Source organism: Ascaphus truei, chromosome 2 (assembly GCF_040206685.1).
Source record: "Ascaphus truei isolate aAscTru1 chromosome 2, aAscTru1.hap1, whole genome shotgun sequence".
In the NCBI taxonomy this organism is placed as follows: domain Eukaryota; kingdom Metazoa; phylum Chordata; class Amphibia; order Anura; family Ascaphidae; genus Ascaphus; species Ascaphus truei.
This window is the reverse complement of record NC_134484.1, coordinates 367,404,706-367,431,414: the sequence shown is the minus strand read 5'-3', so window position 1 is coordinate 367,431,414 and position 26,709 is coordinate 367,404,706.

Below are 26,709 nucleotides of genomic sequence, written 5' to 3'. Positions count from 1 at the left end.
AAACCTCCTAGGAGACACCACCACGTTCAATCATGCTCTATTTGGCATGGACTTTTCGCAACCAACTGCCACCGTAGTATCCAAGAAAAGCTGCGCTACAGCTCTGTATACCGGACGTGGCAGCAGGGATTAACCTGCACCGCAGCAATCCAGGATTGTACTGTTGCCGCCGGAGCAAGTTTTTATGTGAGTTCCCTGTTATATGTTAATAAATGCATACTACCCCTGTTTTTAAAAACACATTTTCTCCGTGTATGCTGCTTCACATTGGAGAACCTTCTCTGAGACTGGGAAAACTCACATTCAATACCTATTTGACAATTCAAGCTGCAGATCCAGGGGAGATAGAGTAACCTTGAGAGGACAGCACAGACAGGTACCATTTAAGACTTCCATGCTCACATTGGGCCAGGTGAGTAATATTACTGAATTTCCCCATCTTTTTGCCCCACCAGCATCTATGTATTTTTACACATTGGGACCGGCTGAATGATTGTGTGTATATTTATTCTCTTCCTTTCATCTATTTTTATTTATTGATATTTGACTCTACGCTCCCCACACTTTTTCTACCTACTGTGATAATTTGTTGCCAATATTCTCAGCAGTTTGAGCTGTAAACTGTAAAATAGATAATATTATCTTAGTAATGTAAGGATACATTGTAGCTGCTGAGTCACACTGACAGAAGGATTGATTGAAACTGAAATGAGACCTTATGGTACGCACACAATCAGGATTTTTACAGATTCATAAGAGGGGCACAAAACGATTGCCAGCTTAGGTAAAATTATAAAATAATACATTGTCAAATACTTTACATATAAAAAGAAGAAGAAAAAAAAAGGGAGACTGTAGCATTGCTGCTTTAAAAGTAGACAATTTCCACTTTCTGGTTGTCAGTTCAATGTTCCTTGTGCAAAAAATGAGCACCCCTGAGATACCGGAGACACCAAAGTTTCTCAGCATCTGGTTTAGTTCAATGCTAGAGATGCTGCCCTGAATGACAGAGTTGTGAGTTCTAATCCTGTTATTCTGACGCTACTTCCCTCTTCATCACTAGGGTCTTTAGACTGATTGGTTTTAAGGATATATTTTAGGATGTGTGACTCATGCTAATCTCCCAGTGTACCTCAGATATAAGTTTCATTTTCAGAATAGATATCCCTCCCTAATTTATTTGGAGGGAGATTTGAGGGGACACATATGCAACTGGAGATCCCCCACCTTCTTTCTCTCCACCCTTCCTTCTCCTCCACCCTCCCCCTATTATTATGCCCAATGGGAGGAAAGATAGTACGGCATGGGGGCCTGCACCCAGGCCACTGATCCAAAACCCACTCATTCCACAAGCACAAATCATGGCCACAGCCCTCAGACTAGTACATCCAGTGCCCCGGTTTGGTAAGCCCTGCAGCCCAAGCTGCATCATGGGCACTGGTGGCAGCTGCAGGCATTGGCCCCAGAAACAACAATGCTGGGGACCCATTTAGACTAAACAGGAAGCATGGGGTTAGGTGCCTTATATCACCTAGCTATGGCATTGACACTTATGTGAGAGCTTTGGTTGAAGTAGTTGGCCCTATGCCGTGATGGTGGTCAGTAAGATGTACGGAAAGGAAGTATTCACTCTCTGTCTGCTGGCTGCCACCCATACCTTAGTGCAGAAGGAAATTGCTGTGGGGGGGACCTACATCCCCATTGAACGCATCGAAGGGTTGGGCACAATAATCATACTTATGTATTTTCCCCCCTTCATCCCGGACTGCCACATTCAAGCCCTGGGAGATATCAAGTCTCCAAATACAAAATACTGTTGGGCTGCAGAGATAGGGCACTGAGGCACATGCTCCCGTTTATACATGTATATTTAGGCACTGTACCGTGTATGAGTTTCACTGGATGTGCACTGAGCTCTGTCTGTGTTTTATGTTATGTCTCTGTTTTTTTTTTTTTTTTTTATAACTTAAATTTTATTGAATCAAAACAGCATAAAATACATTACAGAATACTTTTGTCTTGTATGCAAACAATATTTTAACAACTGTGTGAGTAACAACGAGGTCCTGTTGTGCTTCGGGACCCGGTCTTCTGGGTATTTTGGTGTGGACCATATAGTCCAAGCCGACTCTACTTAAATGGACAAACAGACACTTATAACTCAACTTAAAAGGGGAGACAATACATACTCACAAAAAAAAAAAAAATATAAGGAAAAGGGAGGTCGAGGCGGGGTGGGGAGGGGAAAGGGGTAGGTTTGGGGTGAGGTAGGGGGAGTGTGTTAGCAGTATATGCGACACGTGGTCCCGTGCCAAGCATCACAGATGTTTGCAAGCTGAGTCGTCTCTCACATTACTTATATTATAATGCTGCTATAAGGGGTCTTGGGTGTATAGAATACCTCCTGTAAGTCCCTCCCAAGGAGAACGCATCTACTGTTATCAGAGCCATATTGAGGACCTCTCAATCCCCGGGATATCTGTCTGTGCCAGCCAAGGCGTCCAGACTTTTAGAAAATTGTCACCAGTATCGTTAACTAAACTCGTTAATTTTTCCATCTGGCAAATGAACCAAATTCGATTCCGAATCTTTGGGATGGTTGGGATATCAGATTGTTTCCATAATGCTGCAATCTCGCACCGCATTGCAATTGCAAAATGGGCAATTAGTTTGTTATTTGCTTTGGAAAGGCCCGTCAATGGCCTGTTCAGCCGGAAAACCACGGGTCTGGGGGAATGGTGAGATCAAACAGTCTCTGTATCCAATGTCTAATCGCCTCCCACAGTGGAGAGATCCGTGGGCAAGACCACAGCATATGTAACAGGTCGGCTGTTCCTCCGCACTGGCGGGGGCACAGGGGAGAGGAACCCGGCACAAACCTTGATAATTTCAGTGGGGTGAGGTACCATCGCATTAGGACTTTATATGCGTTCTCCTTGAGCGTGGTGCATATGGAGCTCTTCGCTGTAGCCATATATATGGCGCTCCATTTTTCATCTTCTAAGTTTTCTCCCAGATCTGTTTCCCATTGAGATCGGAATGAGGGTATCTGCTGCTCATGTTCACCAGAACTGATCACTTCTCCGTATAGCTGAGATGTAAGTCCCTTCGTGTCGGTCTCAGCCAGACAGAGCTTTTCGAAAGATGTTAGTAGGGGGTATGGGGTTAATTTGTTATAAAATGCCCTGATCTGGAGGTATCTAAAGAATTCTGAGTGAGGGATCTCTTTTTCTTCCCTGATATGGTCGAATGTTTTGATTTTTCTGTCATAACCCTCAAGATCTCTTATCCGATTGTAGCCCCTCTGTCTCCAGATTGAGATATTACTGACTGATAGACCTGGAGCGAAATCAGGGTTATTCCAAATGGGTGTTGCCATGGAATTTTTTGTCGTGAGGGAATGTCGAAATTTTGTAGACTCCCAGATTGACACTGAGTTGGTCACAGAGGAGAGCGGCATGGCGGTAAATTTTCGCGCCGTTTTAGGTAACCAAATTAAGCTGCTCAGTTCTAGAGGTGCACACGCAGCATTTTCTATTTCCACCCATCTCTTTAACTTTGGGTTAGATTGCCATTGTACAATCTGACTTAATTGTGCCGCCTTGTAGTATGATACCAGGCAGGGTACTGCTAGGCCGCCCGCCACCACAGATCTTTTCATATTTAATTTACTTATTCTCGGTTTTTTACCTCCCCAGATAAATTTGGAGATTTCAGATTGAAGTGAGAGCAAGTCCCTCCAACTGAGTGGCACTGGAAGAGTTTGGAAGAGGTATAATATACGGGGGAGTAGGTTCATTTTGACACTATGGATACGTCCAATCCAGGATATCCTTTTGGATGTCCACTTCCGTAAATCAGATTTTAAGGTCCGAATAAGGTTGGGGTAATTTGCATTGTACACGTCTTTTACAGTTTTGGTGATGTGGACACCCAGGTATTTTATGTGGTTTTGTTGCCAGTTAAATTTGAAATTCAATTTTAGTAATTTCTCCATGTGTCTAGGGAGGTTGATGTTGAGGGCTTCCGATTTGGATTGATTGATTTTGAAGCCGGAGACCTTAGAGAATCGATCTAGTAGGTCGAAGAGGTTTGGTAGGGACGTAAGGGGTTTTGTGATAATCAAGAGGATGTCATCCGCATACAGGGCCGCTTTATGGGTCTGGTTGTATGCGTTTAACCCTGAGATGTCTGGGTTTCCTCTGATTTGTGCCGCCAGTGGTTCGATACAAAGGGTGTATAAAAGCGGGGATAATGGGCAGCCCTGTCTCGTGCCGCTCTTTATTTGGAATGGCAGAGAGGGGTAGCCTTGGTGTATGACCCTGGCGGTGGGGTTAGAGTACAGCGATAAAATCGCCTCACTCACCCGATCTCCAAAGCCAAATGTCGCAAGCGTCTCTTTTAAATATGGCCAGTCTATCCTATCGAAAGCTTTTTCTGCATCCAGACTTAACAACATGCTTTGAGTTGCCTTACTATTTGCCAAATCCAACAGATCAATAAATCGTCGTGTATTATCTGCTTGCCGGCCCTTGATAAATCCGACTTGATCTGGGTGTATAAGTCTGGGTAGGATGAGACTAAGTCTATTGGCCAATAATTTAGCGTATAATTTAACATCAGTGTTAATTAATGATATACGCCGGTAACTTTTGCAGTCTAGCGGGTCTTTCCCAGTTTTATGAATTAGTGATATTGACGCCTTTAACATCTCCTTGGGGATGGGGGCTCCCGCAAAAATAGCGTTAAACATGTGGAGCAACCTTGAGGCGAGCAGCTTTATAAATTTCTTATAGTAAAGCCCCTGAGAATCCATCAGGCCCAGGGGCCTTTGATGGCTTCAGTTCTTTAATGGCCTGAGATAGTTCTTCCATAGTGAAGTCAGCATTTAAAGCTGCTCTATCAGTGTCCGTCAATCTCCCTAGTTCCGAGCTGGCTAAGAAATCTCTTAGGGCACCGCTCGTTGTAGAGTTATGTGCCACTTTTTCACCGTTATACAGTGTTTCATAGAAGGAGCCAAATTCGATTACAATTTTCTGAGGATTAGACGTGGGGGTACCAGATTTTAAGTGTATAGCTTGGATGTTATACTTAGCTTGCCTGTCCTTTAGCATGCGGGCCAGCATTGTATCCGGCCTGTTCGCTTTCTCGTAAAATTTTCTCTTTGACCAACTCAGTGAATTGTCAGCTCTGGAAGCTAGTAGCATGTTAAGTTCAATTTTGACATCTTTTACCTCCTGTAAGGTTTTGGGGTCTAAATTCTTTTTATGGTTAGAGGAGAAAGTCTGTAATTTGTTTTGGAGATTAATAATTTTGGACTCTCTTTCTCTCTTTCGTCTGGCTGTGATATTTATTAACGTGCCGCGTAACGTTGCTTTATGGGCTTCCCATAGGACAAGCTTTTAAATATATATATTGCCATGCTCAGTAGCACTCCTCTGTGAAACTTAGATGCTTATATATATGTTGTGGTTATTTTGGGGGTTCAATATGAGCTTGTACTGCTGCGGCAGACTTTATTCTTACTAATCACCGGCTTGTACCTGGCATGTTCCTGGAATGCCACACTGTTCACCCGGAGCATGCCGGGCTCCTTTTGCCTTCCCAGCCAGGAGCATGCCCGGCTGACGCGCGGTTGATGTGTTAATTGATAATGGTTCAGGATTTACTAGGCTGCAATGCTTCGCGTGTCTGCCAGATGGCATAAATTCATGAATTGTAATGCAGTGTATATATGTATATATATATATATATATAACAACAACCCCTATAACCCCTAACATACAGTACTGTACACATACAGTACTGTATATGCACATCAATGATACTGTAGGCCGTCCCCTGGCGAGATGTGTTTGCAGCAGAGAGAGAACCGCTGCTCTCTCTGCGCAAACATCGGCACATTAAAAATTATTTAAAATACATTTTTATTCATAGTGTAGATGTGCAGGGGGTCTCCGGAGCTGAACCGCATTGGTTTCAGGTCGGGGAGCCCCTGCTCCCCGAGATACAGGCCCCTTTATGAGGTGCCGGTATCCCTCTGCATTTCAAGGTCCCGATCACGTGACCGCGACCTGTAAACCAAGCAGAGGGATACCGGCACCCCCTAAAGGGGCCTGTATCTCGGGGAGCAGGGGGTCCCCGGACCAAAAACAAAAACGTTTCTGCTCCGGAGAGCCTCTGCACATGTACAGTATAAATAAAACACATATATAAATAAACACTCGTTCCTTACCTTAGCGGCTATGTGCTATGGTAACGAAGCAGCATTTCTGTATTTTAATAATATTGTACAGTGAGCAGGAGGTTCCCTGAGCCAGAAATTAATGCTCAGGGGACCCCCTGCTCCTGCACAATATTATTAAAAATACAGAAATGCTGCTTTATTACCATAGCGTATAGCCGCTAAGGCAATGAAGGGGTTAACCCACCGTGCCCGCTTTATTGTGGGTAGCGGGGGTGGGTGAAGGGGGTATTTGGCCCTTGGTGTGAGTTTAGGACTTGCGGGGGGGTTGCGGGTGCACTTAACCCCTTCACGGCCGTAGCAGTTAATACCGCTATGGTCATGAAGGGGATAACCCCCCCGCTACCCCCCGCAAGCCCTAAACAACCACCGTTGGGGCTAATACCCCCTTCACCCACTCCCGCTACCCACAATAAAAAAAACTCACACACAGCAGCCGCCTAAAAAATAAATAAATAAATCTAAATAAATAAATAAATAAATGAATATAAATAAATACATTTAAAATACATTTTTATTCATAGTGTAGATGTGCAGGGGGTCTCCGGAGCTGAACCGCGTTGGTTTCAGGTCCGGAGAGGCCCTGCTTAACGAGATACAGGCCCCTTTATGAGGTGCCGGTACCCCTCTACATTTGATGTCCCGATCACGTGACCGCGGCCTGTAAACCAAGCAGAGGGATACCGGCACCCCCTAAAGGGGCCTGTATCTCGGGGAGCAGGGGGTCCCCGGACCAAAAACAAAAACGTTTCTGCTCCGGAGAGCCTCTGCACATGTACAGTATAAATAAAACACATATATAAATAAACACTCGTTCCTTACCTTAGCGGCTATGTGCTATGGTAACAAAGCAGCATTTCTGTATTTTAATAATATTGTACAGTGAGCAGGAGGTTCCCTTAGCCAGAAATTAATGCTCAGGGGACCCCCTGCTCCTGCACAATATTATTAAAAATACAGAAATGCTGATTCATTACCATAGCATATAGCCGCTAAGGCAATGAAGGGGTTAACCCACCGTGCCCGCTTTATTGTGGGTAGCGGGGGTGGGTGAAGGGGGTATTTGGCCCTTGGTGTGAGTTTAGGACTTGCGGGGGGGTTGCGGGTGCACTTAACCCCTTCACGGCCATAGCAGTTAATACTGCTACGGTCATGAAGGGGTTAACCCCCCCGCTACCCCCCCGCAAGCCCTAAACAACCACCATTGGGGCTAATACCCCCTTCACCCACTCCCGCTACCCACAATAAAAAAAACTCACACACAGCAGCCGCCCAAAAAATAAATAAATAAATCTAAATAAATAAATAAATAAATGAATATAAATAAATACATTTAAAATACATTTTTATTCATAGTGTAGATGTGCAGGGGGTCTCCGGAGCTGAACCGCATTGGTTTCAGGTCCGGAGAGCCCCTGCTTAACGAGATACAGGCCCCTTTATGAGGTGCCGGTATCCCTCTACATTTGAAAGGTCCCGATCACGTGACCGCGGCCTGTAAACCAAGCAGAGGGATACCGGCACCCCCTAAAGGGGGCTGTATCTCGGGGAGCAGGGGGTCCCCCGACCTGAAACCAATGCGGTTCAACTCCGGAGACCCCCTGCACATCTACACTATAAATAAAAATGTATTTCAAATGTATTTATTTATAGTCATTTATTTATTTATTTATTTAGATTTATTTATTTTTTGGGCGGCTGCTGTGTGTGATTTTTTTTTATTGTGGGTAGCGGGAGTGGTTGAAGGGGGTATTAGCCCCAACGGTGGTTGTTTAGGGCTTGCGGGGGGTAGCGGGAGTGCTTAACCCCTTCATGACCGTAGCGGTATTAACTGCTGCAGCCGTGAAGGGGTTAAGTGCACCCGCAACCCCGCCGCAAGTCCTAAACTCACACCAAGGGCCAAATACCCCATTCACCCACCCCCGCTACCCACAATAAAGCGGGCACGGTGAGTTAACCCCTTCATTGCCTTAGCGGCTATACGCTATGGAAATGAAGCAGCATTTCTGTATTTTTAATAATATTGTGCAGGAGCAGGGGGTCCCCTGAGCATTAATTTCTGGCTCAGGGAACCCCCTGCTCACTGTACAATATTATTAAAATACAGAAATGTTGCTTCGTTACCATAGCACATAGCCGCTAAGGTAAGGAACGAGTGTTTATTTATATATGTTTTTTATTCATACTGTAGATGTGCAGAGGGTCTCCGGAGCAGAACCGCTGTGGTTTTAGGTTCGGGGACCCCCTGCTCCCCGAGATACAGGCCCCTTTAGGGGGTGCCGGTATCCCTCTGCTTGGTTTACAGGTCGCGGTCACGTGATCGGGACCTTTAAACGGCGAGGGATACCGGCACCTCATAAAGGGGGCTGTATCTCGGGGAGCAGGGGGTCCACCGACCTGAAACCAATGCGGTTCAGCTCCAGAGACCCCCTGCACATGTACACTATGAATAAAAATGAACAGTACTGTATGTTCAGGGTTATAGGGGACGGCTTTAAAGACAACAGCTCGCAAATGCCCCCATGCGTTTTTACACGGCATTGCAGTATTGCAGCCAGCGGGAATAAAATGCTTAAATCACAGCCGCGAAAATAACGCTATATACCCCGGGAGAAAACGACACAAAACCGCACATCACCGGGATCTTCTGAAATTCGCGGAGCTAGCCAAGTAAGAATAAAGTTGGTCACCAGTGTAGGTTTCCTGTATGTTTGACCTCCTAGGTTACCTGGATTGAGCATCAAATGTCTGTACATTGGCTTTGTTGGGTCCTTCAATGGCTACTTTATTCCAATCTTGTGGTATTGAGCCTGTGGAAATTGAATCCATGAATATTAAATGTAATGGTTTGGCTATTACTGAACTTGACTTCTTAATAACTCTTGGATGCATTCCATCGGGGCCAGGTGCCTTATTTACTTTAATTTTATTAAGCCACCTATGAACTTCTTCCTTAGTTAACCAAATGTTCATTAATATAGAGCTTGTGGCTTCCTCCTGTGGCACTATTATTGCAATTGATTCTTCTCTAGTAAATACAGAGGCAAAGAATTTGTTTAATACCTCTGATTTTTCCTTATCCCTAATAATTTGCCTGCCCATCTCGCACTGCAAGAGTCCTATATTTTCTTTTCTATTTTTTATTATTATTATGGGTACTTAAAGAAATTTTTATGGTTGATCTTACTTTCTGTTGCAATCTTTTCTTCAGTATCCATTTTTGCTAATTTGATTGCCTTATTGCAACGTTTCTTACATTCCTTATAACTCTGATATGATGCCTCCATCCCTGCTGACTTTAAGAATCTAAATGCCTGCCTCTTCTTTTCCATTTCATCCCCTACCTGCTCTTTTTTTTAGCCACATTGGTTTAGACTTGTTTCTTTTATATTTATTATCCAATGGTATACACTCATACGTATGCTTTTCTAACAATGTTTTAAAGACTGCCCATTTAAATTCCAAATTTTTCCCTGCAAAAATATCTTCCCAATTTATTCCTTGTAGATTAGTCCTCAGTTTATTAAAATCTGCCTTTCTAAAGTTTAAAGTCTTTGTTTTGCCCAAGTAATATGGTTTTTGATAATTTATTTCAAATGAGACCATGTCATGATCACTGTTTCCCAAATGTTTCTGAACTTTAATACGTGTTACTTCTACATTGTTTGATATTGCCAAATCCAGTATTGCTCCTCAATAATTTGGGGCATGTAATTATCTTTAAGTACCCTCAAAAAACCTGCTTCCTTCCGATGTAATGCTAATCTCATTGCCCCAGTCTATGCTTGGATAATTAAAATCACCCATTATGCAAACATGACCTAGTTTTGATGCCTTAACCATTTGAAAAATTATTTTGGCTTCCTCTATCTCACAGATACGTTTGATAGCATATCCCTGCAACATGTTATTTATAGTTTTACCTCCACTGCTAGTTTCAATCCATTTTCATCATTCCCTTCAGAAACATTTTCCTTTATAATTGGTTTTGAATCCATTTTAACATATAAACATACTCCATCTCCTCTTCTATTTCCTCCATCCTTCCAAAAAAGTGGATAGCCCTCTAAATTAACTGCCCAGTCATGAGTTTCATACCACTATGTTTCAGTAATGCATATGATATCATACTTCTTCCTTGTAGCTATTAATTCAAGCTCCCCCATTTTATTTGTCAGGCTTCTTGCATTAGCAAGCATGCATTTAAGTTTTTTCCAGTCCATGCTCTTATCTTAACTGCTCTTACCTTTCTACTCCAATTCGATTTAGACTTTAGAAGTTTTCTTTTATTATCTGTATTTAATATGGGTGTCTCCCTGCTTGCCAAAACTCCCATTTGCCCATTCTACCTCCATGACCCCTTGTAATTTCCCCATTTCTATCTATTCTGTTTATTTTATTATCTGTTTCATGTCCCTCCCTCCATCCCCCTCCATCCTAGTTTAAAATCTCTTCCAACTATTTTAACATCCTCCCCCCTAACACAGAAGATCCATCTTCATTGAGGTGCAATCCATCCCTACCATAAAGATGGCATCTAACAGAAAAAGAATCCCAGTGCTATAAAAACCCAAAACCCTCCTTCCTACACCACTTTGTTAGACATGCATTACACTCCTTAATTTCAGTCTTCCCTGGGGTAGCACACAGCACTGGTAGTATTATAGAAAATACTACCTTGGAGGTCCTTGCCTTAAGCTTGCAGCCTAGATTCATTAAATCCCTTTTTAGGTCCCGCCATCTTCCTCTAACTTTGTAATTGATGCCATTGTGTACCAAGACTGCAGGGTTAGTCACAGCCCGTACCAAAAATCTGTCTACCCGTTCAGCAATTTGCTGAACTTGAGCCTCTGGGAGACCACAAACTGTTTGGTTCAAGCGGTCAAGGCAACAGATTGCCCTACCTACTTCAAAATAATGGAGTCCCCTACCACCACAACCTTTCGTGTTCTCTGAGTATACAACAGACGACAGAGAAGCCCAATGCTACATCCAACATGACAGAAGTACACAGTAAAATACTTATATATTCTCTTGAAAAAGGGTAATTTAGCTTAACCCTTTGGCCAAAGCGTTGTAAGCTTGCGAGCCACGACAAGGCAGACACCCGTTCGCAAGTCCTAACACCACCAGATAAAATACTAATATACCTCTATTAGGATAAAATTCTCATTTACCTCTATTAGGAGGGAGAAAAACCACATTGGATCTATATCCAGTTGAATGAAACGACCTACTAACTTGGGAAGTGGGGAGGGGCGGGCTTAAACAACGTTGTTACAACACTTTGGCCAAAGGGTTAAACTAAATAACCCTTTTTCAAGAGAATATATAAGTATTTTACTGTGTATTTCTGTCATTTTGTATGTAGCATTGGGCTTCTCTGTCGTCTGTTGTATACATATGCCACGCTCAATAGCACTCCTTTTTGACACTTATATACATATATATATATATATATATATATATATATATATATATATTGTGGGGGCTCAGGGGTTCCCAAAAAGAGCTTGCTGGGGTTTGTGTTTTGTTAACCTGGTCTCTGAGTATCCTGTGTCCCCTCTGTGCTGAAGGAACTATTACCCTGGTTGCTAGAGGAATCAGTCTCCCCAAGCCTTGCTATTCCTGCCCTGACACTCCCAATATCTTCACTCAATCTGGCAAATCTATTGGGATGGGTCAGCTCAGGACTGTCCGGACTCTTCCTCTTCCCCCCTTCTTCCTATTCTAACTGTTACCCAGCTGCCTACCTTTTCCTGATCGTCACTCCACCCTCTACACTACCATTCCCAGCCAGGGTCTGCTCAGTGAGCACTAAACTCCTTTCAAGATTTTCAATATTCCTCATTATTGCAACTAGAGATAGGTGACTTTTTTGAGTAGATTTGGATCCATCACAGATCGGCCAATTCCTCTGGTCCACGGATTTCAGCGGATCAGTCAAAAAATGATACCTGGCCTTTTTTGAGGATTTTTTTTTTTTTTGTAACACCGACAATCCATCCGCGGATTTTGCAATCTGTAGACGGATTTTAAGAATCGAATCGACAGATTGGATTCTTAAAATTCATCACCGGATTGCGTAATCCGCAGTTGGATTTTTTTTTTTGTATCTGATGACGGTTTTGGATTAAGCGGCGTGGATTGAAACTGTAATAATCCATCGGTGGATGTCACACAGTGGAACGGATTCTGAATGGCAAATTCAGAAAAATACGGGAAATGGATTTGGAATGGTTTGTCCATCTCTAATTTAAAGTTGTCTCTTTAGATGAGCAATCTAATGGAGCATACCTCTGTGGGAAGTGTGAGCAGGTAGTCGCTTTGAAGTCTCAGATTGCAGATCTGAAGAGACAACTTGCAATTAGAGAACAGCTACTCCAAGTAAACATACATGTGGCATGATGTGCATTTAGTGGCATTCTCAATCCTGCTCATTGTTGCAACTATTGAGTTATAAGTGCTAACAATTTACTGTACTTCCATATACTATACCTTGTTTCACATCTTCCTTCTTCCAACTCCTTCTGGTTGTAACTCCACACGTTATACAAACAGCACTTGAAACACAATTGCAATTTCTGTCACACAGATCAGGACACGGAAGTTCAGGATTCGTTAAAAGCCTATGTTTTAAAGAGGGACGCACACACTTACCCGGTGTGTTAGGTAAACAATCAACTAACCTCACCCACTGCAGACTCAACCAGGCAGGAGAGAAAAAAAAGTATATTACAGATTTTAGATTCCAACACAATTAAAAATAAATTAACCCACTGAACACTCCCCAAGTTCAGCCACCCCTGCTAGTATACACTATTATACACAGCACAGAACTTCCCTTCTGTTTCTACCTCCACACAATACAAGCAGTACTTGAAATCAATCAGTAATTCAGTCACACAGATCAGGATTCGTTAAAAGCCTCTATTTTAAAGAGCAAATGTGGCGTGATGTGGAATAGCTCCATAGATGTTCTCAGTCTGGTCTCATCTATCATTTAAGTTTATTGGAGTAATTCCTTATCATTGTTGTTTTTAAAATTAGGTAACATGTACTGTCAAAAAGCATGTTGTATTTTGGCCAGACAACATGGTTGTGGTGACAGCTATTAACAGATTGACGGAAAAGTGCACTCCTTTTGTTCATTTACAGCAACAACAGTTATGTCTTCTTTGTCTGTCTTTGAATATTTTGTTCCAGGCAAACAAGCTTGCTTAACAAGCTAATTATAAATGTAGTTAAATACCCTCTTCCTACTGTACTTAGACTGCAAAAAGAAAGTGTGCAAGATTAACATACATCCATTTTTAAAAATGTCCTTTACACACACATTTACTGTAAACTAATGTTCTGTTCCTTGGTAAATCTATCCCAGAATGTAAAACAAGACTATTTGAAGTTTATCTTAAAATGGTCTTTCCATTTGTTTGGCAGAAGATGTAAGCTAAACGTGTGATAAATTAAGGAATAATAAAAGTGTCATTAATGTTTTATTCGTTTCCATTAAATACGCTTTCCTAATATATCTAGTCAGAACACTGAATTGTACCAAGTGCATGTCAGTAGTAGCACTACCAGCACATGTATATAGTTAATTCACATTAGTGCTATACACATTAAAATGGAAAGAAATTATGCAGTAAAAATAAAAAATGCATGTGCTCATTATCACTTTGGATCATTTTCCACTGCCAATGGGGACAATTAGGCAATTAGGGAGAAGAAGTAGACTGTAACAATAAGTGTGCAGTCAGATGTTACTGTCTTCGGTAATGCACTATATATATATATATATATATATATATATATATATATATATATATATATATATATATATATATATATATATACTGTATATAGTACTAGTGTAAACATAATGTTGAGAATAGCGGGAAAGTGTAGTTACAGTGGAAAAATATATTTAGAATGTCAATGCATAATTAATTACAACTGAAAAGAGCAGAGCGTTTGAATCCCTCAATTTTTAATTTTAACTTTAAATGAAAGCCACTATGCTGTTTATGAAATAATGAGTTTTGTTAATGGATGCATATAAACGTTAAATCTCAGAGCTGTCCTGGACAGAACTTGCGAAAGCAGAATAAAGTTCAAGATCCACTGATTACAGACCTAATAGGATCTAAACTCAAGATGCACAATCCTCTTATATTAATTACAGAACCAAGATACGCAGAATCTGCAAAAGCCATGCACAGTTGCAATGTGCACCATCTTCAGAACAAAATCAAAGCAGGAAGATAAGGTCTGAGCAATCAAGTCAATAGTATAGCAATACAGGACATAAATACAAATTCAAAATAAAGAAGGAAGAAGTATCCAAAACAACCTACAACCAAGCTTGCTGCATCAGACACAAGCCAAAAGATTATCCGCAGAGGGAGATGGAGGAAGAAGACGCCACAATAATTGCTATAGATATACAGTAGCTACAAATGTGTCAAAATGCCCGAAGAATAGAAACAGTTTATGGTAGTAGCTGTGATGAGATATTAAGGGACCTGTTCACTAAACTTTGATAAGTTCAGTGCGGAGCGAGTTTGCATTTTCTTATCGCACTATAAAAAAATGTGTGTAAAAACAGTATTCACTAAGAAAAATCCTGATTTTTTTAAAAGTTCGGTAAAAAAATGCAAGACTGCACTACAGTGCTTTTTGTTTGTTTTTCCAAGACTTATCGCGCCACTTGTGTTTGCTTAAACAGAGAGAGCTGCAGCTCAGTGCGCAGCTCTTACAGGCAATCTTGCAGTTTGAATGTGCAACCTAAAAAAATAAAGAGGCACAAAATAAAACACATGACATTTAAATAAATACAAGCATTTCACAATAAAGCCATTGATTGTGAATGTGGTAAACCATGCCCACAATATGGGCATGGATTGCCACAATGACAATGAATGGGCAACCTAAAAAAAATATATAATACGTTATAATTAAATAAAAACAAACATTTGCCTAAAAATGCATTGCTTGTCACTGTGCTTATGTATACCCAGAAAGGGGCATAGATAAGCACATTGGCAGTCAATGGACAACCTATAAAAAATACACAATTAAATAACATACAATCAATGTGTTTTTTAACTTTGCTGTCTTCACCCCCATCCTACTCGGGCACCATCTCATGACCCATAACTCAATGCTCCTCAACAGCTGATGCGAATAAGTCCATGATCATATCTTGATTGTTAGAGATGTCTACGGTAAGTCGTTTCCTTTTTTTCTTCTTTCTTTTCATTTGTCTTCTCTGTTGTATAATCTAAAAGGGGCCGTAGATGTTGACCCGATGTCTTCTTGCAGTCAAATGAGACGGGGCAGGCCTGTGATGTCACATTTGAGTGTCAAATGGTACACCCCCAATCCGAATTGTTGGTGTACCACGTGACAGGGTCTTTTTTTTTTTTAAGGATGTGACTTCATCAAAAAGGGAGGGAAGAAAGCCAATAAGGTAGGTGTTTCCTTCCCTTCCTTTAAGATGACTTCACTTCATAAAAAAAAAAAAAAATGATAGCCACATGGTACACCAAGCAATCAAATTGGTAGCTATACCATGTGATGCCTTTTCTTGTGACATCATTAAAAAGGGAGATAATAAAGTCAATCAGGTAGCATGCCTACCTCCCTTTTTTTAGCGCTGTGACATCATAAAACATGGAGAGACGCATGCTACCTGATTGGCTTTCTTCCTTCCCTTTTTGATGACGCCACAGATCTCCAAAAAAGGAAGCATCTCATAATATCTCTACCAATCCGATTGCTTGGTGCCAGCCCTCCAGAGCAATTAGGAATCATAAGTATTCACTTCCCGAGATCAAGGATTGAAGGACAAATATATCACTGTTTAAGACTGGGATTGACAGAAGTAAAAGATACTGTACATTGGAGGAGATTCATCTTAATGCATTGTATCCTGCCACTCCATTATATATTGTATCCCGACCATACTTTAATATCATCGCTAAGAGATTTGAGTATTGTAGGTTAATTTGTCCGGTAAAGTGATTCCTAATTGTTGGTTATTTGGACTCCCAAGTATTTAATGACCAGGGGTTGCCATTTAAAATCAAAATGTAACGCAATTAACTTAACCACGTCTTTTGGGAGATTGATATTTAGAATGATTTATTTTGAACCCTGATATTTTGTTGAATTTTGAGAGTTCAGTAAATAAATTCGGAAGTGCAATTATGAGTTTTGAAAGAGTTAGAGTTATGTCATCTGCGAATAGTGCAATTTTGTGAGTTTGGTGGCCTGACTGGATCCCGGATATATTTGGGTTGTTCCTAATGTTAGCGGCTAAAGGCTCCATGCAGAAAGCAAATAGGAGGGAGGAGAGTGGACAGCCCTGCCTCGTGCCATTTTTCATGTGAATCAAATCAGATGGAAATCCCTGGCAAATCACTTCAGCTGCTGGATCTGCATGTAGGGTGAATATTCATGAACCTTCCATTGAACTCAAACACTTTGAGTGTGGTGTGAATGTACGACCAATCTATTCAGTCAAACAACTTTTCCGTGTCCAACCCCAGAATCATTGATGGAATTTTCTTTTATTTGCTATTACATGTAGGTCTATAACTCATCTGGTAATACTGTATCTGGGACAAAGCCAACTTAATCCATGTAAATGAGGAAAGGGATTTTAGTTTGTACTGTAGCTTGGAGATTTTGTCTAGTCTCTCTCTCCTTCTGTCTGCTGCCATATTATCAGCTGGCCCCTTACTGTAGCTTTTTGCGACTCCCAAGGGGTTGAATGGGAGGATACGCTACCCTTATTATTTTTAAAAAAGAGCATCAGATCTTCCCCTATTTCAGAACAGATTTCTGGGATTTCCAATACAGATTTGTTCAGTTTCCAGTAGGCTCCCTGGGGTTAACATTTAAGTCGGATCATCTGAGTTCAACTGGTGTTCCAATGGGTTCAAGTTTCTCCAGGAGTCAGCTAAATAGAGTATTTTTAAGCCAGATAATAAAGCCTTCACATCCTCTGATCTTGGAGTCCCATTTAAGAATAATATTGCCTTTCGCCAGGTTCCTCAGGGTGTGAAAGAATTTAGACAAGAATTTAGAGCTAGAGTCATTTGGCACATATATATTTGCAATTGTGAGATCCTGCCCATATAGAGTGCCTACCAGGATCAGAAAGCTCCCCTTCCTTATCCTTTTTTATTTGGTTCACTATAAATGGCACTTGGTTGTGTATTAAAATAGCGACACCTCTTTTTGAGCTGGCTGGAAGAGAAATAGAAATGGCCGTATTGTTTATCAAAGAATGACAGGGCTTTGGAATTTCTAAACTGCATTTCTTGAAGTAATATGATGTCTCCTTTCATGTTCTTATAGTCAGATAATATTACTCACTTTTTTCATGGGCTATTAAAGCCTTTGACGTTGTGAGAGTATCATCAGAAACATTTGGAGGTCTGGAGAGAAGCGAGTATACAGTATTAGAGTTACAGGAGGTACAAATGTGAGATTCATTTTGTACAACAGGGGTAAAAATATACCCAAGAATGCCCGCATCAAGGGAGGAAAGGGGTGGGGGGAAGCCATACTACTATGGGCACATTTGGCCCAAAGCTATGTTGCCATGGTAGGGAAGAGGGACAAAACAAAGGAAGGGGGAACTAAGGGACGTTTTAGGCAGTTCCCGCTGGTGTGAGCCTGCCTGGGGGAAGCACATTGCAGTTGCCTAAGGGAACCAACCCATTTGTGGACTCAGACCTAGGGTAACAACTTAAACCATTTATCTTATATCTAACATATATAGCAGTTCCAATAAACATGTGAATTAAACAATAAACCTCAAAGGGAGGGAGGAAAAAATTGTTTCCACCCAATGAACAATCAATGTCCCTCAACATTGGTCCTAAACCTTTCAAACATATGTAGCCCTTGTTCCACCCCCCCCCCCTAAGTGAGATAGGGGTGGGTATGCCATTATCTGCTACTCTCGGTGGTGGTGTATACCTGTTGGTAACAGGAGGGCTGAGCGCTCCGTGGTGGTGTGGGGAGAAACAGGAAAGGAAGGACAGGTTACCTTGGTCTCAGTAGGTGCAGCGCCTCCAGCCAGCAGGGATCCTCTGTGGATGTTCAGGGGGTGGGCCCATACTGACGTTCCTCCATACACAGAGACAGTAACAGACAGCATTGTCTTTTCTGATGTTTAATTGCAATCACCTCACAGGACAGAGAACATGCATTTATCATATCTTCATCATCTCCTAATTCTCTTTCTCACTAAAAGTCAGAGCCCTGACTCAGGCCTACTCCTCTTCCCTCCCATCCCCTCATGGGTGGAAGGAAGAAACTCCTCTATCTCTTTTCTATGACTCCATTCTTTGGAGTGCTGAACAGAACAGAACTAATTTGGGAGGATGTCAGAATTTATCATCTTTGGGGAGTGGCTGTAACTCTGACTCATAGCAAGCCAGATCTGGATACTGATAGGCCCACACATACAGGGCATGTTCCAACCAGTATCCACCCCTCGGATTGACATCCTCAGAAGTTGCTAGGCCTGCCCTTGAATACTGATTACATCATCCAAGGCTGTAATACACATACAGGCCTATGGAAGGAATTCACCTTTCCACTGTCTGCACTAACAGGACTGACAGAGGAAAGACCCAGGAAACAGAAGTAGCTGCCGGAAGGCTAGGCTATATATATAAAGTTTATACAGTTAAATGCTTGTAATTGTATAGCCACAAGATGTTGGAACAACAATCTGTATTGCACCAACATCCATTTAATACCAGTAGTTGGGACTATACAATTCAGGGGCGCAGTACGGTGCACCACTCCTGAATGAAGGGGATCAAATCTATCTCTTTATTGAGACCCAGGGGAACAAGACTTTTCATTTGAACAATCCAAAAAGTGTCCTTTTTGAACAACAAACAAAGTCTATTTCCTCCTCTAGCTCCTAATTTGACATGTTCAATAGCCTTTGCTTTGAGGCCCTTGGCATTACATCAATGATATGTAGTGTGCCTAATGTGTTCTTGTAGTCTAGTTTAAAAAAAATCTTATTGTCCTTCCTATATTCTTGATAACACAGGGCAATTCCAGCATTTAAACTACATAGGTGGTAAGACAGTTAGTAAACTTCTTAATTAGGAACTCTTCCCCTTGGATGTAATGGTCTTGTTATTCCTATCACAAAATCACATAAAATACAGCTCCCACATCTATAACACCCTTGGGATTTCAGTCCCAACCAGTTGATATAATTAGATTGTTAGAGGTGGGTGTCCCTAATCATACTGTAAGGCTTCCACTCCAGGGGTTTGCTGGATCTTGCCCTTACATGGCTATTGTGGCCATTTTGGGTCCTGGCAAGTCTCTTCCTGAACTTCCTGAATTAGCTGCACCTGTTCCAGGGCTTAAATAGCTGTCAGTGATTCCCAGCCCCTGCCTGAGCATTGTATACATTTCCTTGTTTCCTTGCCCCCTTGTGTTCTGATTTTTGAGCCTGTCCTGTTCCTGAGCCCTCCCTGTTCTTTTGGTTACCCTGTTGCCGACATCAGCCTGTTACCCCGACCACCGCTCCTTTGCCGCATGCCTTGACCTCTGCCTGGATTCCGGCTACTCTAACAGGACTGTCCCCCCCATGGTTCTGGTCGGTGATCTTATACCCTTACATCAGCCCTGTAGGTTCACTTCCTATTCAGAGACAAGCAACGTTACATAATGCTCAGGCCAAACATGGACACCATCTCTGCTATGCTGCAGTCCCTCTGCGGTCAAATATCTGCTTCAAGTCCTGCTCCCAACCCCCTTGGGGTACCCCTTTCGTTTTCTTGGGGGCCCCAAGCTAACGTTGCATTCTTGGAGCCAAAATATGAAGTCTCCACGGCTCCTGTTTCTAAGTTAAGTACACCTTTTCCAGTTTCCTCAGCAGTAAGTGCTGTAACCCTTGCTGGTTCTAAAGCCCTAGATTCAAAGGCAAGTTCCCCGTTCTTTTACCCCATTCAGTGGTTGGTATACCTATGACTAACTCTAAGACTCTTTAATGTCTGGTTTCTTTTTCTGCGATCCCCCTGCAGTGTCTGATGTAACTGTAACCCATAGACCCCTATCCCCCCGGTCGCAGATCGGACCCCTAGGGTGCGCTAAGCTCTGGCTACATGTGTATTGGTTGTGCATACCTGTGAGGAACAGGAGGGCCTGAGTCTCCCACGATGGTATGGGGGACAACAGGGACAGATTTCTGGGGTACATGCCTTCATCTGGTTCTAGTGGTACAGCGCCTCCATCTCTGGCAAGCCCTATCAGGGTAGGGTGAAATCCTTCCAGAGAAATCCCGGTCTGGGGCGAGAGATTTCAGTCTCACACAGTCTCTTATAAAACAAGTAGCAGCAGCTCTTTATTGTCCACAGCAACACACAGCAGTAGTCAGGTACAGCAGGTCTTCTCTCTCCAGACTGTACCCCTTCAGGATGGGCTGTCTGGGACTCTCTGTTCCCTGCCACCACCCCAAGTCATAGGCACTCAGGGTGGGGCTAGCTCTTCCCTCACCCCCTAAGCAGGGTGAGGGGCATTGGTCCACCACAGCTCTATAAGCTCTACTCAGGGCCTGCCTGAACTCCTCCAAATGTGATGCATAACTCTCCAACTCTGCACTCTCCTGGAACACACTCAACTGTACTCCTCTGAACCCAGGACAGAACTGGTTGTCCCTCACAAGAACAGGCAAGACTAACTTTAGACAGCCCTGCCCCTCATGATGTCAGCAGACACCTCCCCTGTGTCTCTTGCCTTAGACACAGAGTCAGGTGGCCTACCTTCACCACTCAAGGTAAACTGGCAGCCTGCCCTTATAGGACTTACACAAGTAGGATGAAAGACATATAGCCCAATTTCTTACCAGGGCTACACAACTATTACTAAATCAAAAGATCCTCTTTCAAAGTCAAGCCCCCCTTTCTCTTACTCCCCTGCAGACCCTGCTGTTACCCATGCTAGTTATAAAGCCATATATTTAAAAGCAGGTTCCCATTTCTCTGACTCTCCTGCAATGTTTCATATCCCTATCTTTGATTCTAAGCTTCTTGCCTTAAAGTTTCCCACAGTATTTGGTATACCTATTGTTGATTCTCAGACTTCCACTTCAGATACAAGCGTATCTTTCTCTGATATTTCTGCACAACCTAGTGGTTATATACCTATATATAGTATAACCACTGCTGATTCTTAGACACCTACTTCAGAGACCAGTATATCTTTCACTGATTCCTCTGAAGTACCTGTTATAACCATTGATGACTCTAGGACTCCCACTCCAATAACAAGTTTATGTCTTACTGACTTTCCTGCAGTACCTGTTTCAGTCCTTACTGATACAAAGGCTCCCGCTTTAAAGATGGATTAATTGCTCAATGATTTCTTTGCAGCACCTGATGTACCCTTTCCTGATTTTATGGTGCCCACTTCGAAGATAAGCTCTCCTCTCATGGATTCCTGTGCAGCGCCTGATGTACTCTTTGCTGATTTTGCGGCACCCATTTTAGGGACAGACGCACCCCTCTTAGATTTTCCTGCAGTACCTGATGTGCCCGTTCCTGTTGTGTATGCTCCCGCTGTGAAGACAGGCATACTTATTTTTGATTGCCTTTCAGGATCTGATGCTTCCTCTGCTAATTCTATGACCCCCACTTCAGAGACACGTTTCCTGCACATTGATTTTCTTGCAGAGGAGCCTGATGTATCCACGGCAGATTACGTTGCTCCCGCGTTCAAGACGGGTTTGCTGCTCACGGATTCCTGGCATCTGCGTTGATACATTCAAATGCCCACCTGCCCATGAGTGTTGGCCTCCTACTGTCAGCCAATCCAACGGTAGAGAATTACTTTGTCACCTCAACTGTCACAGATAAGTTGCTATGTGTAACTGGACTGAACCTTGACAATAGGATTGCATCTGTGTCTTTCATTGGGTTCCCTCAGTCTCTGCCCATGCTGTCCTTTAACCGGATTCAACCTGTTGAAGAAAATTCCCATGAACGTTTACATGCTGTTCAGAGTAATATAATTACTCCACCAGAACTTTTGCCCAATGATTCTGACCAACTGTCATACTGTAGAATGTATGATCCTGATTCAGTGACTAGAGGACCCAGTGTATCCTTTTATTACTCCTAGAACTGTGCTCAAGGTCTATTTGTCATTCCTTTATTTCTTCAAGTTGTATTTTCTCGCTTGTATCTCAGAATGAGCTGAGTTGTGAGTATCTGAAAATCCACCATCTTGGACTTAAGAACTACTGTTCTTTCTCTTAAGGAATTGATCTCCACACTCAATTTTCTTAGGGATTTCTGATTTTCAGACATGACCAGGGAGACTGTGAGAGAGCTCCCCTCCCCCAAATATCCAGGACCCCACATAAATAACAAGCAAATACTGTAATGACAAAATCCAAGTTTGGAGGTACAAGACCGCTGACATTATTTAACCATTAAATAATTGGGTAATTTCCACCCCCTGCTCACTCAATGAGTGAATGGTCATTTAACCAATGACCCCGTGACACTCAAGCCTGGCCCACATGACCCAGCCGTTAACGCGAATGGGCTCCTGGTAGTCACGTTTAAATTACCCCCGCCAACTCGCCACTCCCAGCCCCACCGGGCTTTACCCAGACCTGAGACCCTCCTTGCAAGTATAAGCACATTAACCCCCCAACTTCCGCCACCTACGGGGCTATTTAACCCCCCTTAAACTAGCCCCGCACAGCCAAACCCCACCAGAACCCACACAATCCATCCTGCATGACATTTTAAATCAAAAAGGCACCAATATCTGATCAATGTACTCCATTGGCCCTAAATAAACTGCTAATCATGGAATCAGAGTCAGGGTGGTGTAAAGTAGCAATTCAATATACTCCCCACCCAAACTCTATCCTTTACCTCGGCTTACAGAGGCATCCCCAGAGGGCTGGCCTGGCACGTGTATGGATCCTCTTAACCACATCCGCCACATTGTTTGCATCTGCCGTTCCCGCCGCTGTGCTCCCAACCACTGCTGCAAGTACCAACACCACCCCAGAGGGGGCCAGGCTGGCCAGCACTAACTGCATGACCCCTGCCGAAGCTTGGTCAGCTCCCAATGAGACACACACACCCACTGAGACACACACACCCATACATATACAGAAACACACACACCCACAAACCGAGAGAGACACACAGAGAGACACACACACACAAGGAATTCCCAGTTAGTATCAATATAGGAGTGGAAATAGCTCAAATGGAGTGTGTGCCGAGCACGCACGTTCTAAGTCAAACTTCTTTGCATATTGTCACTGAAATTGTGTTTTTATTTTTCATTAAAAACATCACCATCGCAAATACAATTTCTGTGACAAAAGACAAAGAAGTTGCACTTAAAATGCGTGTGCCCCGCACACACAACTTTTTTTTGTTTGCCTTCCTCTGGATCAATAAGTAAGTATAGATATAGGATAAAGTATCTGTTGTCTAAATTTACCATAGGTTGAACTTGATGGACGCATGTCTTTTTTCAACCTCATCTACTATGTAACTATGTAACTCTGTAACTATGTCTGCCATCTGCACCCTCTGCAGGCAGCTGCTACCATGGCTGGGGGCTCACTGTTTCATTCAATCCTGCCTTCGAACTTGGGTGAATCGACAGCCCACTTCCATCTCCTCCTCCAGCACTGCTCCCACCAGCAGCCCGCTGAACAAATAGCCCCCCGCCTTGCGTTTCAGCATGTACCCCCCATATAGGTGGCTGCAACACATGGCTGGGCCTTGCTGCCTGTTCTTTCCCCACCGGCAAACAGGCGGTGACGCGACATCCCACTACAGCCTCCTCCAACAATGCTCTCCCAGCAGCTTGCATAGTTGGCGCTGAAGACCCCCCTCTTGGTGTTTTCTGCACTGTATGCCTGTTTTGCTGGCAGGGAGCGGACTTGTCTGACCGCATGGGACTTCACCCCAGCCTCAGAACAGCCCGCCAGCTCCCGCGAGCAGCTGAGCAGAAAAGCTCCTTCTCCAGCTGAAATGTGGGAGGCCCAGCACCGGAACTCAATAGAGCTCCATGCTAAATTGCTGCCAGGGAGCGGACTGAATGCACACCCTGCCAGCCGGACTTTATGCCCTCTAGACTTCTGTATTATGGACAATGAGTCAGTCAGCGAAAAAATGACTTACGTGACTGTTAAGGCTGTGTATATATACTGCTGCGGCCGAGTTTATTCGAGCATTTGCCCGTTCTCGGCCGCAGCAGTTACCTGGCGCGCGCCGGAGGGTGCCGGACGCGCGCCGAAGCAGCGGAGGAGAGGCCCGCCGATCGCGGCTTCCCCCTCTCCTCTCCGGGTCCGCCGGGTCCCCCGGAACCCCCTGCCGCCGTCCCCCACATCACGGGACACCAGGGCTCCCTCGGGGAGCCCTGGACGCACGTGCAGGGGGCGCCGGCACCCGATGACGCGTGACCGCGCATCGGTGACGCGCGGCACGCCGAGGGGATGCCACTTGCAAGCCGGGAAATCTCCCAGCTTGCGGAACTGGCCACACTTCAATAAAGTGTGTCGCCAGTGTATATATATATATATATATATATATAAAAGTATATATATACAGCTCGACCCGTTACAACGCGATCCGTTACAACGCGAATCCGCTTATAATGCGATGCAAGCGTGGCTCCCAATTTTCTTCCAAAGAAGTTCCTGCGGAGGCATCAGCTGCAGATGAGTATCATCTCTCCGGAGACTGACTTACTCTACTGTATATGCTTTTTATCTAGCTCCACTTGTGAGTGTGTTTTTTAAAGACACCAACATTGTTTAACAATAAATTGTGACAGAATTACGCTATGTGGCATGCGCCTCTCTTTTTTTCTTTAGATGTGGCTTGGATGTGGTGTATCCTTTGAGAGGCTGCAGCGGAGTCAGAGCATCTGACCTTGTAACAACTTATGGACTGTCTTTTTTGAATGGACACACACTTGGTTATTCTATATTTTATTGTGTTTCTATGTTAGATACCTGGTATTGATAATGACATTGGTGTTCAATATTATTTATCTGATATTATTGTTGTTTTTTAATATTTTATTTGGTATCTTTTGTAGCACATTCATTTTTACGTTGTTACTTTTGAATTTTTTCCACTTCCTCAGCAATTTATCTATTTTTTTGATCTGTAAATAGAGTGTGCGCTTACGTTTTGTGTTTTGTACGTATATATATGTATGTATCTATGTATCTATGTATCTATGTATCTATGTATCTATGTATCTATGTATCTATGTATGTATGTATGTATATATATACAGCTCAACCCGTTATAACATGATCCGTTACAACGCGAATCCGCTTAAAACGCAATGCAAGCGTGGCTCCCAATTTTCTTATTTATGAAATGAATTTATTTATGAATGAGTAGCTAAAATAATTGGGCATATCAGGATAAAATTCTATCTTTGAGTTGCAGCAATGGGACTAGTTATCCGTGGGGCTTCTCTCACGATGCACACTGTGTACACCGTTATTAGAACTCTGTCTTTAACACCGTTCACTCTCGCCATACAAATCTCACGATCTTTGTTCCGTGACGTCACAACCTGGCAGTAGCGCTATTGCCTCCATTGGCTCTGTCAAATTGTAGGATGTATGGTGCAGCATACAATTCAATAGCCTTCAATAAGGCTTTACAGCAATCAGATAGGAAATAAAAAAGTCAGTGTAGCAGACTAACTGGGGAGATGTTTAGCAGAGACCCTCACCCTGTTGTCACTTCACGGACCAAAGATTCGGATCACCAGCCCCTTTGCTGCAGCTCAAAGATAGGATTTTATCCTGATATGCCCGATTATTTCAGCTACATAGTAAGTAGCCATTTGTCTTGCGCTTTTATTGATACATAAAACGTACTTCACTATATTTGCATCTTTCTCATTTATAGGTCTTACCTCATCCAGGGACTCTTTCAAGGACATTCAACGCTATTTATCCCACAGGTGTTATCTGTCCATTCACCTGTGGTCATTGATTTGCGCCTTTTGTAGTCTGTTTTCCTTGCATGTGTAGCCCTGGTAAGAAATTGGGCTATAGTTCTTTCCTCCTTCTTGTATAAGTCCTGGTAAGGGCAGGCTGCCAGAAGTTATCATGGGTTTCCCCCACTTCAAGCACTGCTCTGAGTGGTGGAGGTAGGTCATCTGACCCTGTATCTAAGGCAAGAGACACAGGGGAGGGGGCTGCTGATATCATAAAGAGCAGTGCACTGCCTATATAGAGTTAGTCTTAGAGTGAGTCTGTTTAGAGAAGTCAGTTTACAGTGTGAGTTTAGAGTGTGACCCTGGCTGGTCCAGTGTGACAGTCAGTAAGGGTACAGTTGGAGAAGGAGAAGCCTATGAGTAGGGCTGCTAGAACTACAGTGCAGTGAGGCGTAGCAATGCCTCTCATC